Here is a 12,115-nt window from a genome sequence, read left to right as displayed (position 1 = left end):
CATTATACCAGGAGTAGAAGCCAACTGTACAGGCTCAGTAACACTTGACGTGGTCTTCGGATCCAATGACAATTTCTGAAGCGAAGAGTTAATCTTCGATATAGTCCCGTTTCGCAGTGGCTATCACGCCCTGCTCGGACGAACCGCATTCGCAAAGTTCAATGCGGTGCCGCACTACGCATATCTCAAGCTCAAGATGCCAGGCCCTCGAGGAGTAATTACGGTCAACGGAAACACCGATCGCTCCCTCCGTACAGAGGAGCATATGGCGGCTCTCGCAGCAGAGGTACAAAGTAGCCTTCTCAAGCAATTCTCCAGTCCGCCATTAAAAATCCAGACACTGCCAAGCGCGCCCGGAGTAATCCACAGCAGGACCGCCTGGCACGCTCTGAGCAAGCATAGCTATGCGGCCCCAACCCCAGCTTTCGCAACATAGCGAAACCAGTACCTCGCGTACATAACTATGCCCTGGAAATACCATGGTCACAGGGGAAGGGGCACAATAACGGCACACCCAAAATACGGCTTAAAACGTACTAGGGGCTGCCGGATTCTTTTTTTCATTTTTTCTTACTTTCAGGACTCGATACTTCGGACGACCTGTTCGGCAATTCGACTGCCGCACAAACGATGCAAGATCCAGGGAGGCAGACAAGCCATGCCGCATTATGGAACTCCCAGGTGGTCTCTGTTACGAGCGGTATACCTGTTTTAAATACAATTCCGCGGCCTGCCCCTGGTCAGGACATACTGAATAATCCAAATATCCTTTTTTCTTATCGCACCCCTTGTATCGTTCGGCTTTGATAAATAGCCTCTCTATAAACAATGCATAGCTTTTGTCTATTTTCTGCATTACTCTCTTTTATATATGTTCATTAATGACATGTTGCACCCGTACACTATGGTACGGCAAGTACGCCAGGGGCTTCAGTACCCTTTAATATGGTGTGAGAAGCTCATACACTTTCACAAGTGCGGCACCCCGAACTTATAGCACTATATGCATCGGCTCCGAATCATGATTTGGGTCAATAGTTGGGTTTGCCCGGCTCCTATGTTTTGGTGCCTTACGTTCCGCTCTATCAGCTAAGGTAGCACTAGGAGAACCACCGCGATTGTGCCCCGGTTGAGCTGGGTTAAGCACCTCAGTGGAGAAAGCTAAAACTGACTGTCATGAAGAGGCGAGCGACCGGTCGCTGTTCGAGAGGTTTTTCGAGTCCCTAAAGACTTATGCCGCTTCGAGCGAGGAGCTGGATAACCCCAGCCAAGGCGTGGATAGCGCCCCGAACTCGGTCTTTCGAACTAGGGGCTTTGCCGAAATTTAATATTATAAAGTTCTATGGCTAAGTGAGAATGTTCAAGCATTATAGTCCGATTGCCTGGTTCGTCGTGCTGAGCGCCTCCCTCGAAGGACCCAACCATGGGAAAAAGAGCGCTCAGGTTTATCACCGAACACCCCAGCACTAGTGGCATGGGGGCAGAATCCGACGACTGGCCATCTCTCAATTTTTGATAAACGGCCGCACAAAAAATAATATTTTAAATTCAATAAGCATTGCTTAAAGCGCCTATGAACAAGTTTTCAGCGCACAGGATAAAAACGAGCGAGTTTATTCAAAAATTACATCCTTGGTACATTCATCCGCCACAAGGCGGGCACCTGCAAGAACATCCTTCTAATAGTTCTCGGGCTTGCGATGCTCCTTCCCCGGCGGCGGCCCGTCCCTCACAAGCTTCTCACCGTCCAGCTTACCCCAGTTCACCTTCGCACGGGCAAGGGCCCTAGAGGCTCCTTCGATGCAGACGGACCACTTGATGACCTTGAGCCTTGGACAGGCCTCCACCAGCCGCCACACCAGCCCGAAGTAGCTCCTAGGCAGGACCTCTCCGGGCCACAGCCGAACTATGAAGCCCTTCATGGCCTGTTCGGCCGCCTTGTGGAGCTCGACCAGCTGTTTCAGCTGGTCGGTCAAGGGCACAGGGTGTCCGGCCTCAGCATACTGAGACCAGAACACCTTCTCCGTTGAGCTGCCCTCTTCAGCTCGGTAGAATGCGACGGCGTCGGATACGCTGCGGGGAAGATTTGCGAACGCCCCTGGAGAGCTCCGGATTCGGGTAAGTAACAAGTAGTTTACTCTTATATTTCTGCTTTGCATAAAGAATGCCTTACCCACTGCTATCTTCTTCATCTCCTCCAACTCTTGGAGGGCCTTTTGGGCTTCGGCCTTGGCAGACTTGGCAGTCTCAAGGGCCGCCGCGAGCTCGGACGCTTGGGTCTTTGACTCAAGCTCCAAACTCTCATGTTTTTTCATGAGAGCCTGAAGCTCTTGCTGCACCTTGCCGACCTGAGCCCCAAGTTTCTCTCGCTCGGTGCGCTCCATAGCGCTTACTTGAGGGTCGCCACCTCAGTCGTGGCCCCTATAATAAGCAGTGCAATCCTGTTATTTTTTGCAATCATGCCTCTCTATAGGCACTTTTTTGTAAGGTATTTCTTACCTTCTTTCTCCTCGAGTCGCCGCTTGGCAAGGCTGAGCTCTTGCTCGGTCCGCTCGAGGTCCTGCTTTAGGACACCCACCTCCATAGTCAGTGCGGCGGTGGATAGCAGCGAAGCCTGCATACGCATATTGACTCTTTATTGTTAGACTCCTGCGAAATTTAATAGATCCTCTATTCGGCTTTTCTTTCCGAACACCAAACAGAGCATCAGGGGCTACTGTCTATGTGGTAATATTTTTACATATTTTTTACTTACCTTGAAGCCTGTTAGGAGGCTAGCACAAGCTTCACTCAGTCCACTCTTGGCGGACTGAACCTTCTGGATCACCGTACTCATAATAGTATGGTGCTCCTCGTCGATGGAGGCGCCTTCAAGCACCTCCAGCAGATTGTCCGGCACCTCCGGTTGGACGGAGGCTGCCGGCTCATAAGGCTTGCTCCTCTTGGAAGGAGTTCGCCTGCCGCAGTCCGGAATCGTTGAAGATTCCGGCACGGTGTCCGGATCAAAGCCGGACTTGGAGCCCTGGGGGGTCTTGTCCCCTTTACTCCTGGAGTCCGGGAGGTCGCCTTGCGACTCCTCCAGGACCACCACCTCCTGCCCCGGAGCTCGTTGCGACGCCACTTCGGCGTCATCCGCAGTGCGGGGGGAGACAACAGGCGGAACTGAGTTCACGTCCGATGAATCCAGGGAGTCGCTCGACGACTCGTTGAGTTCGGCCCGGGGCGGGCTGCATGATTATATTCAACATTAGGGAAAGCTGTGCAACAAAAGGAATATCATGAGTTACTCTGGTATCCGAACACTTACGATTTCGCCGGACGCCTGGCCCTGTCCGGCCACTCCTCTTCGTCCTCGTCGGTGTTGGGGGCGTAGGTCGGCGGAGGGGTCTTCCTCTTCTTGGACCCTTCGGCCTTCCCCCTTGGGGCGGCCTTCCTTTTCTTTCCTCCCTCCACTGGGGGGAGAGCTTTCTTCTTCCTCCTCCTCGTTTTCACGGGAGGAGGGCGTCTCGGACTCGTCGGATGATGAGTCCGACAACACCACGTTGCGGGTACTCTTTTGAGTCCCCGTGGTCTTCTTCTTCTTGGCCTTCTTTTCCGGCACCACATAAGGCGCCGGAGCCAGCAACTTCACTAGTAGAGCTGGGGCTGGGTCTTCGGGCAGTGGAGCCGGATAGTTAATCGGTCCGGATACCGCCCGCCAAGCCTGTCAAAGGTAAGGGAGTTTAGATCCCGCATAGAGTTAAACTATGAAAAAAGCTGAACATCCTGTAAAAGGTGAGAATAACTTACCTCGCTAGCGTGACGCTGCGAGCTGTATCCGCGGTCCTCGGAAGCGGATGCGGGAGCCTCGGCACCTTTGATTAGCGCCTTCCAGACGTCTTCATACATCGTGTCGAAGAGCCTGTTAAGGGTTCGGTGCCATGCCGGGTTGAACTCCCATAGAGTAAAGTCCCGTTGTTGACACGAGAGGATTCGGCGAACGAGCATGACCTGGACTACATTTACAAGCCTGATTGACTTGTTTACCAGGGACTGGATGCATGTATTCAGTCCTCTCACCTCTTTCTCGTTACCCCACGATAGGCCCGTCTCTTTCCAGGACATGATCCGCGTGGGGGGTCCGGATCGGAACTCGGGGGCTGCGATCTTGTAGCGACCAGACCTCAAACAGTCTGATCTCTGTGCTCCGGTGTCATCCCTGGATCAGTAATGCTGACACCACACAGTACTCGGAGGATTTATAGCATAGTAGCAATCACACACTTATTACATCGAATGTCTCAAAAGAGAACTTATTACAATAAATATGGCTTAAGGCCATCTAATAACGATAACAGCGGAAGGCTCGGAAGATAGGTGAGTCCATCAACTCCAACAGCATCACTGAGTATAGAACCACGACCTAAAAACTCCTTAATCGTCGTCTGAAAAGTCTGCAACATTAACGTTGCAGCCCGAAAACGGGTCAGCACATGGAATATGCTGGCAAGGTAACACATAGAGAGTAATGGAATGCAACAGCTATACTATATGCATATTTGGCTGGTGGAAAGCTCTATGGTTACAGTTTTTGCGTAAAGCCAATTTTTCCCTACTTCAAAGGAATAAATTTAATTACTATCATGGTGGTTGTTAAACATTGAGAATGGTTGACAGCATTCTCAATCCCAATTAAGCATCATTAACCCAACAAAATTAACTTTAGAGTAACATGTTGAGATTCAAATGAAAATCCAGGTACTAGATACTCAAGATGTCCATAACCGGGGACACGGCTAACCATGATTAGTTTATTACACTCTCCAGAGGTTTGCGCACTTTTCCCCACAACACTCGATCGCCTCCGTTTGTTTTCTCGCACTACATGGTGTTTGAGAAGATGGATGACCGAGACATAGTCTTTCAAAAGCGCTAGCACCTTACGATCGGGTAGATCGTACCACCTACATCCCCTACATCTGCTAGTCTACCACTATAAGAGTTCGCACAACTTAATCAACTATGCCAGAGCCCATAATGGCTTGTGGTTGCACACGGAAGTTTCTAGTAAGAATAATCTCATGATCCCTTTGAGCCTGGGTGGCGGTCCAAAAGAAAAACAGGCAAGTCCTGGAATACCCAGGTGCCTCAATCCACCCAGATGTGTGTTTAGGTTGCCACCTTAGATAAACCATTAATTAACAATCTCACATCTGTCATGGATATCACTCACCCAATCCACGTCTACTAGCGTAGCATGGTATAATAAGCAAACGTAGAAGTAACTCCCAAAGGTTTGATAATAAACAGGTAATAGGTACTACCTCATCTACTTCCCATCCCACAATTTAATTAGATCCTAATCATGCAATGTGTGAGGATTGATCTAATGCAATAAAACTGGGTTGTAGAAAAGGTATGATCAAAGTGTTACTTGCCTTGCTGATGATCCGTGAAACCTAGAGATTCAAAGTAACAGGCGGCGCACTCCGGGTATTCTATCGCAGACAAACAAACAAGCATACAATAAGTACTCATCTAATGCACAGGTAAAACTCAAATAGAAGATCTAACCAGAAAGTTCAACTTAAGAACACTGGTTTGCAAAAAGAATCAAATCGAACGAAGCAAAAGAAATCAAACGGCAAAAGAAAACAACTTTGTTCTAGAAATCTTGATCTAAATCAAATTTTACAGTAGCAAAAACTTGTTTAAGTTGATTATTCGGAAAGAGGGTTTCGAGACGAAACTCCAGGCACTTGAATCGCCTGATTCCGATAAACGAGCGAAAAGTTATACTAAAACGAAAATCGGATCAGAGATCGCGATCAGAAAATAAACGAGGAAAAATCCGACGAAAAAGAAAAACGACAAACAATTTTTTTTTAAACGGCCTGGATTTCGAGGCGGCGAACCTCGGGCGGCGCGCGGCTCCGGCGGATCGGCGGCAGCGACGGCGGCGGCGGCTAGCTAGGGTTTTGGGCGCGGGGCTGGTGTGGGCTCTCGGGCCCCGGGCGGCGCCTTATAAAGGCCCCGGCCAGGGGAGTCCTGGCCGAGTACGGCCCATAGTCGGTTCCGCTGTTTTTTTTAATAATTACGCTCGGAACAAAAATAAAAAGAAATACTAAACGGACTCCAAAAATCACGAAATAAATTTTCCCGGGTTTCTAAAATAAAGCCCGATAATGTCACACCCTAGCTAGTTATGCATTAGAGTGTTGCATCATGTTTACTCATTCATCAGAAACTTGAAATGGGGATGACAGAACCCCCAGTCCCCTCTGAAACCAACTAGGGTTTACTAAAATAATTTTTCAATGAACCTGAAATGCCCTTCTAAAATGCCCATCATTTTTGCCTTGGTTCAGAACCTCTGCCAAAAGTGGTGCACATTTTCCTAGGCCATCCTAGGGTTTTGAATTAAATCATAACTATTTGAATTTGGGCATTTAAAATTATATAAAATATTTAAATGCTCAAATATCTCCAAACTAAAATGTTTCATGTTGGAAATAATCCAACTATGGACCAGGAGTAGTTTGGTGATTTTTGGAGTTGCCTAGGTATTTTATTTAATTCAACAAAGTTGCAGTTATATTAAATAAAAACAGAAAACAGAAAAGAAAGGGGAAGACTTACCTGTGCGGCCCAGCCAGCTGGCCGGCCCAGCCAGCAACCGACCCAGCCCAGCACTGTAGCTCCTCGTCGTCTTCCTCCCCTCGCCCCGAAGCTGCTGCGTGCTCGCGCGCGCGCGGCCGCGCGACCACCTCCTGCTTGCCGACGCCCTCCTGGCCGCGTGGACGACGCCCGCAGCCCGTCCCGATCCCCCCTGCTCTCTCTCACTCTCCCCGGCTCTCTCCTTCCTCTCCCTCACTCTCTCTCTCTCACGGCCGAAGCTCAACGTCGCCGCCGTTCGCCTTAGCCACCGTCTCCGACCACCCCTCGCTTCCCCGACCAGCTCAGAAGCTCCGCCTCGACTCCTTCTTCCTCCCCACCGCTCCACGGGTCCCCGGAAGCCCTGCATCGCCGCCACGTCGCCGTTCCCCTCTTCGGACTCCGACCACCGTCGCCGTCAAATTCGTCGTCTCCGACGCGTCCCCGAGCCCGCTTCGACGCCCACTGCAACCGCGGTGAGCTACGCCACCGTTTCCCCCTTCTCCCCTGCTCTCTCCCGACCCCTAGGCCCTAGCCCCACCGCGGCCGAAAGCTTCATGCCGCTGGCGATGTCGCCGTCGTGGCCACGATCGCCGTAGCGCCCAACCGAGCACGCCATCGTGCTCCACATCTCACTAGGAGCACGTAGCACGCTCCAACACCCCCCCTAACACCCTGCAACACCGTTCCCGTGCACGACCGAACCCCGGCCGCCGCAGCCGAGCTCGCCGCCGTCGACTCCGGCCACCCCGACCCCAACGGACTCCGCCAAGAGCCGCGGGTCGTCCTCAGCTTCACTCCGGTGGCCTCCGCGGTTCATTTGGTGGCCGAAACGACCAAAACCACTATCGCCGCTGCACTGATGGTCGCCGCCGGCCAGAACTCCGGCGAGCTGACATGGCCTAGTTAATTAGCCACTAAACCACCACCTACTGACGCTGACAAGTGGGCCCCAGGGCTTAGTCAAAGGTAACCAGCCCGGGTCAACACGGGATTAGCCCCTGTGTCACTGACGTGTGGACCCCACACGTCAGGTTTGACCCGAGCCAGCCCTGTTGACCTGCTGATGTCACTGTGACGTCAGGCTGACGCAGTAAATGATATTTCTGGATTTAAATTAAATCAGGAAATTCCAGAATATTAATTAAACTTCAAAAATTCATAACTTTTATTCTGTAACTCCAAATTGGACAAATTATATATGAAAAATGATCAGAAAAATCCAATCTATCCATCTGTACTATTTTCATGCATGATCCAACAAGTTAAATGGATGTTTTAATCAGAACAAGGAAAAGCACTTTAAAAGGCCATATTTGAAATTGAAATTTGAATCTTTGATTCAAATTTGTTCAAACCCTTCTGGCTTTAGTTGCATTAGCCCAACACACTCATATTGCCATGTTTCATGCATGCATCATATTGTTGCACATTGTTTGGTGATGCCTGTGTATCGTTATCCTTTACGACAGGATCTGTCCCCGAGGAGTACCGTGACTACCCTAACGAAGAACTGTATCCGTGCATCGAACCATCAGGCAAGCAACCAACCATTTGATCATATCGATACAATCCCATGTTCTCGCTCCTGCTCTCTTTTACTGCATTAAGACAACGCGATTCAAACTGCTGTGTGCTACGGTAGTTGAACCCATTTCCTCTGCATGACCTGTCATTGCCACAGTAACTAGATGAAACCCACTAGCATGTGTAGGAGTTGATTGAGCCATATGTATGTGTTGTTCCTACCTTGCTATGCCTGCTATGCTTAGAGTCGTGTCAGGTCTGGTTCATCTGGGTGATGGGCTAGAGTGAAATGATTATGTCGGTAATGAGAGTGGTGTGTTGAACACGATTTGGTAAAGGTATCGATGAGAGGCCATGTAGGAGTACATGGTGGGTTGTTTCATTGAAGCCGACCTTAAGCACTGAGATCTGTATGTGTGATTTAAGAATCAGCTACTACCATGCATTGGGCCCGAAACCAATGGACCCTCTCGACTTCTTATTCACCCTAGTTCTCCGTCCAGGAGTTGCAAGTAGTTTCTGGTGTTTGTAGCCTACTGGAGGCCGTGGACAGCGCTGACCGTAGGGGTGGGCTGTGATGCGGTAGGTACATGGCCGGGTGTACCGAATACCCGTTAGGTATCTCGGGAACCCTGTTCACATCGTTCGGGGCCGTATGGGAAACCTCGGCCGGACTCCCTGCGGATGGAACCTGAATAGGCGATAAACCTGGACTGGAGGCTTAGGTGATTAGGTAGGTCGTGGCCGACACCCACGTTGGGCTTCCGCTTGAAGGTTGCCGAGTACATGTCGTGTAAACGATGGTAAGTGGTGAGAGCGTGTATGAAGAAGTACCCCATGCAGGGTTAACATGATCTATTCGAATAGCCGCGTCCGCGGTAAAGGACTACTTGGTTGCCTATACAGTTCATAGACAAGTAAATGGAAACTACTAAAAGCCTCAAGATAAGTGTGAGTGCCGAGGATGGCTCCTCCGTAGGTGGACGGAGGTGGATCCTCGGTAGTGTATTGAAGTGGTGAATAGTGGACTCGTGTGCGCAAAACTATTTCAAGTTGAAGTATCGTAGGATAGCCTAGCCAAGAGTCAAAGCTGGCTTGCTGCAATAACTCCACCAACCCTTCTTGATACTATGCATGTATGTAGGATCTGATGTAAGTCTTGCTGAGTACCTTTGTACTCATGTTGCTATAATCTACATTTTTACAGAAGACGCTGCAACCCCTTCTGATGGGTTCTATGTAGACGTTGACATCAACGAGTAGGCTAAAGACCCAGGTGGTGACCCTGAGCTTGTGAAGGACCACATAGTATAGCCAGAGGCTTTCCAAGCCTCTTTTATTTTACTAGTTGTCTGTACTCAGACAAGTTACTTCCGCTGCTGGCTTGTATGATTGTATGACTTGTATGTTGGGTCGTGAGACCCGTACCTTTGTGTGTATGTTATGTATGGCTCATTGAGCCTTAAATAAAGTACTTGTGTCATAGAGTCATGTTGTGATGTTTCGTTGTATTTGCACATATCGAGCATATTGTGTGTATGATTGAAATGCTTGGTATGTGTGGGATCTGACTATCTAGTTGTTTATCTTTAGTAGCCTCTCTTACCGGGAAATGTCTCCTAGTGTTACCGCTGAGCCATGGTAGCTTGCTACTGCTCTGGAACACTTAGGCTGGCCGGCATGTGTCCTTCTTCGTTCCTGTGTCTGTCCCTTCGGGGAAATGTCACACTTTGAGTACCGGAGTCCTGTTAGCCCGCTACAGCCCGGTTTACCGGAGTCCTGCTAGCCCAGTGCTACAACCCGGACCCACTTGCTGATGACCGACACGTTCGAAGCTGGGTCATGGATGCCTGTCCCTGTAAGTCTGTGCCACTTTGGGTTTACGACTAGTCATGTCAGCCCGGGCTCTTTATCATATGGATGCTAGCGACACTTTCATATACGCGAGCCAAAAGGCGCAAACGGTCCCGGGAAAAGGTAAGACGACACCCGTGGGGATACCGTGCGTGAGGCCGCAAAGTGATATGAGGTGTTACCAGCTAGATCGATGTGACATCGAGTCGGGGTCCTGACAGCGTTGGCATCAGAGCAGGACTGCCTGTAGGTTCTCCAAGCCAAACTGGTCGATGTTGAGTCTAGAAATTCTTTAGTTATATGTAGGGGAATTGTTTGTGGGTTGGAACGTAAGGCTCTTTTTACTCCTTATACCTTATGACTTTCTGATCTGAGTCAGTCCATTCTTCCACCGGGGGTTAAGGAATTAGGATCTACTCTCTCTATCAGGATCACGTGTTACTAATAAGTAGTACCTTATAAGTTTGATGGTTACAAGCCTAGTTCAGTTCTACTACCACATTATGTTGTTAGAATGGTTCCAGAACTTTGATATGATGATGTTGGGTGTGTACGAAATCCTTTGTCAAAAGTCTCAATATCCTTTTTGAGCATTTACAGCTGTTATGCTGCCGAAATTTTGCTAGAAATTCTAATGCCTTGCATTATGATTATGCTTTCAGATGGCCACTCGCGACCTCAATCAAGTGGTTCGCCTAACTCGATGCCTAGATGTACCCGGCCATACTGCTAAGTTGGTCAGGGTAATGACTGAGGCTGGATACCGCTGGTATCCTGAGTACACGGTCGAAGAGCAATTCCGAGATTTTAATCAAAGCCAGTATCTCTGCACTGTCAGGATATTTCCATCTTATCCTGGATCCACTGAGCCTCTTCACTGCTCCTATGGACTCAGGGTTACTATCGAGATGGCTGTGCAGGATGCCGCCTACTCTATGATGACCATTATGCGAGTCAGATCTGGTTTATTTCGGGACTCTGACTTCCGGTATATGCCAGGATCACTTCCGGGAGCACAAGGATATCTCCAAGCTATTTATGCTGACTCCACTCAGGAGGATTCACGGACTCGCACCACTGCTGAGATGCTCGAGGATAAGGACCGTGAAAATCGGGCCTTAAGGTTAGAGCTCTTCAATACCCGTGCCGATCACTGGGCCACTTTGACTCGGTTCGCACCGGCGGTGCAAGCTGGATATTCGGATATGCGCGATCTCTATCCTGTGAGATCTGCTCTGCCGGACGTGATGGTTTGGCGTGATGTAGGAGGCATCACCCCACCTCGCGGTCCCCGTAGGCCACCGTTTGTTGGTCCAAGGCCTCATCCTAGCCCCTATGGTCCACAAGCTCCGCGATATCGTCTGTTTCCGGATGAACATGTTGAGCTTCCAGGCTATGGAGGTGACTTTTATGAGGACTACTACGGATCGGTCTGAGTTAGGGGTAGCATCACTAGTTCGCACTAGCTGTGTCATCTATCGTTCCGCGTGACTCATGGGATATGTCCTAGTTTGTACTCTTTCCGGAGGTGTAGAAAATAATGTATAGGAGCTTGGAATGCCTCTGACGAGATGTAATCCTTTTCTCACCATAATAGTACTTTGTTTGGTCTTGTACTAAACCTTGTATGGTGTGCATGACGATGGAATAAAGAAGCAGTTTATGTATCTACCATGTCATACGGATGATCATCTTGCATTTCGAGTTATTCCTTACCTTATGTATCCTATGTCGGAATTTTACCATCCTGACTAAATCATTGTCTTGTCTACCTAGGATGGTCAACACGCGCGCTAATCCTGCTTCCCAAGAGCAGGCCGAAGGCAGTGAAGCCAGGAATGAAAATCTGCCTCATCCTCCTTCACTAGCCGAGGTGATGATGGAAGCTGAGAGAAACAAGCGGGAGACAAACCGTTTGTTGGAGCGTATAGAACAGAATACAGCACACCATCAGAGGGCTAACGTGGTGTCACTCAGTGATTTTATCAAATTGCATCCACCCACGTTCCACCACTCCGTCGAGCCTCTCGACGCTGATGACTGGCTTCGCAGTATCTCTCACAAGCTGCGTTCCGCGTTGGTAGCGGAGGCTGACAAGGTC

Source organism: Triticum dicoccoides, chromosome 4A (assembly GCF_002162155.2).
Source record: "Triticum dicoccoides isolate Atlit2015 ecotype Zavitan chromosome 4A, WEW_v2.0, whole genome shotgun sequence".
Taxonomy (NCBI): Eukaryota; Viridiplantae; Streptophyta; class Magnoliopsida; order Poales; family Poaceae; genus Triticum; species Triticum dicoccoides.
The sequence above is the reverse complement of the archived record's forward strand: the minus strand, read 5'-3'. Positions refer to the sequence as shown.